The following is a 3,004-nucleotide window of genomic DNA, read 5'->3' as shown; positions in this document are numbered from 1 at the left end:
AGGGAGTATCAGGAAGGTTCGGAAGTCCACTTGACCACAGCACTCGAGCATGCACACGGTCGAGTACTCGGTCGGATGCATATCGAGCTCCTCAAATATCGATCCGAATGAAGATCTTCCGTTGCGATTCAGCTTCCGCTTCCTTCATGAGAGTTGTAGGAAATTGAGTTAAGTTTCTAATTCCGGTGGTTTCAAGTCAATCGGAGGTGTTGTGACAGCGTTATACGGATTTTACTGAACAAATATCATCCCAGATCGAAGACTGAAGCTACTTGACGGACCAACCACTCGACCATGAACTCGACCGAGCACATGGTCGAGCTGACTGCCGCCTCTCTGTTTTGTCCTCTAGCTAACTAGGGCTTCTCTCTCTTTACTATATATATTTGCTGGCATTTGTGGCCGAAGAAGTCAGACCCTGGAGACCATGTAGACACCTCATAACCTAGTTTTTGCCATTTTTAGCTACTTTTACTTTATTGCATCATCTCTTATCTTTTCTAGGATTTTTATAGATTTGTAACCTTCATAATTTTAAATCTATTGAGTATTTGCTTTCACTTCTTTGTTCAATATTGTTCATCTTTATCTCATCTTTCTAATCATGGTAGTTTCATTAATTTCTGGGTTTGTGTTCTTCATGATGATTTTTAGATCTGATTAGTGGCATAAGATCTTGTGGATGTATTAGGCTGGATAAGGGTTATGGTTGTTTAGATTGATAAAGCTTTATTGTTATACATCTCTTCTAGATTAGATATGCTCTATGCTATTCTTATACTGAGAGGGTAAGGATAGATCTTAAGCTTTTTAGCATCACACCAATGTCTAAGTTGTTAGATAAGGCTAATGCTAGTGATTATCATGAAGCATGCTAAGAGATTAGATGTTTAAAGTGATTTTTGACATTGATGATCTGGTTGTTTAATGCCTGCTTTTATATGTAATAGCTAGTGAGAACTAGGTCTAAGAGTATCTAAGCTTGATTGTTATTGTCATGAGAATGAATTAGCAAGTATTAGAAGACCATTGTCTAGAGATACCTCATTGTTGATTGAGGTTTGTTGATCAGTTTAGATAACCATAGCTTAAGCCCAACCCATGAATCCATCCTTAGGACCTTTCTTTATTTATTGATTTCTCTGTTTAAGTATTGTTAATTGCTTGTTGTTTGCTCTGTTTTCATTATTTGCTACGTTTGTGTTCATTCGCTTGTCAACTCGACCTCCCACTCGACCATGCACTCGACCGAGTGCTAGGTCGAGCTCCATTTTACTTTCTTGCTTATGCATTGTTCTGTTCATGTTTTCTTCTGCTTATTAGTTAATTCTGCTTAGTGTTGTTTATTGCACTTGTTCTACAGTTTAATTCAGCATTAGTATTGTCTTAAGTTGCCTTAGTTCATTGCATTTCATTATTGTCATTAGGTTGTTAGAAACAAATCAACTTGATATTTGGCTTAACTTGAATGCATTGATCTCATCTTGACTTCTTACATATCACACTCTTTATGGATTGACATCTTTAATGCTACAACATCATAAATGTATTGAAACACCTTGCATACATTTTGATCATTCATACTTATGTTTGTTTGTTTGATTGCATCATTCATTCATTCATAAGTAGATACTTGAAAAGTTCTTGTTTTACACACTGAAAAATCAAGGTTAGATCCGTACAACTTTGGACACACAAAGGTTACAGTGGAAATTTCTCTGGATAAGGCTCCTCCAACAGTTATCATGGTGAGTGACCCAGAGATGAACATGGTGAAGGTAAGAGTCTCCTATCCAAGACTTTTTGCCAAAATGCTGCAATTGTGGCACGTTTGTTCATCTCTTGAACAAATGTTCAAATCCTCTGATGAAGAAGAAATTTGTGGAGGGAAAGGATGCAGGCTTTGTTCCCGAAGGGATAGCTATCTCCAAAACCAAGATATCCCTAGGAGTGGGAGTGTCGCAGGCAGAGGTGGGTGAGTCTAGTTCTGGGAAGCTATGTCAAGAAAATGCCTCTATATCACAAAGAAAGCTAAAGGGAGGAGTAGAAGCTCTCCACCAGTTAGGAAAGATAAGATTGTGGGACATCCAAGGGATATGGAGATGTCAACAAATTATGGATTCAGAAAAGTAAGGAGAAGGCATTGAAACAAACTCAGAAGGAGGAAAGTGAAGTTTGAGGAAAACCAAAGGAGAATGAATGGATTCTAGTGGGCTCTAAAGGTAAAGGGAAGTAAGAGGAAATGATCAAGGCTCCCATAGGTTGTGAAGGGGGTAACAAACCTTGGAAGCCAGCCATTAGGAAACCAATGCTAGGAGTAGGAAGTGTAAGAAAGCTAGCCAAATTGGAGTCAAAAGCAGGGTTTGTAAAGAAAACTCCAAGGCGGTACCCTCCTAGTTCAGGGGAGAGTGATCGGAAAGAGAAGTTTTTGTCAGAGAGGAAGTCTACCTCTGATTGCTCAAATGTACAGGGTATTCAAGTTGGTCTCTCAGCTAAGCCTGCTACTCTTTGAGAGAGCATATTTTTTGGTCGTTGTAATGAAAGTTTTTATTGGAATATTTGGGGCTTAAATAGCCTTTCTAGACATAGGTTTTTAAGGGAATGGATGATTAAGAATAAGCCGGTAGTAGGCAGCGTTTTGGAGACCCATATTGCGGAAGAGAATGCAGGGCAGGTTTTTCAGGCTTCCTTCCCAGGTTGGAGAGGTAAATTCAATTATGAGAAGGTGGAAAATGGCAGAATCTGTGTAGTCTGAGATCCAGCAGTCTCAGTCATTTTTAAAATAAAATCTACTCAGTTAATGTTATGTGGATTTTTTGATCCACAAACATGAGAAAGTTTCTCTGTTGCTTTTGTGTATGCGCCGAATACGCAGATAGAACGGAGGGAGTTGTGGAGAGAGATATCTGAGATTGTGCGAGTTCTCCAGCTACGCTACGAATGTGCCTTTGGTGATAATGGGGGATTTCAATCAGATCTTGTCAGCAAGTGATCATATCTCTGT

The sequence above is a fragment of the Camelina sativa genome, chromosome 11 (genome assembly GCF_000633955.1).
Source record: "Camelina sativa cultivar DH55 chromosome 11, Cs, whole genome shotgun sequence".
Taxonomy (NCBI): domain Eukaryota; kingdom Viridiplantae; phylum Streptophyta; class Magnoliopsida; order Brassicales; family Brassicaceae; genus Camelina; species Camelina sativa.
Note: the sequence above shows the minus strand (reverse complement) of the source record.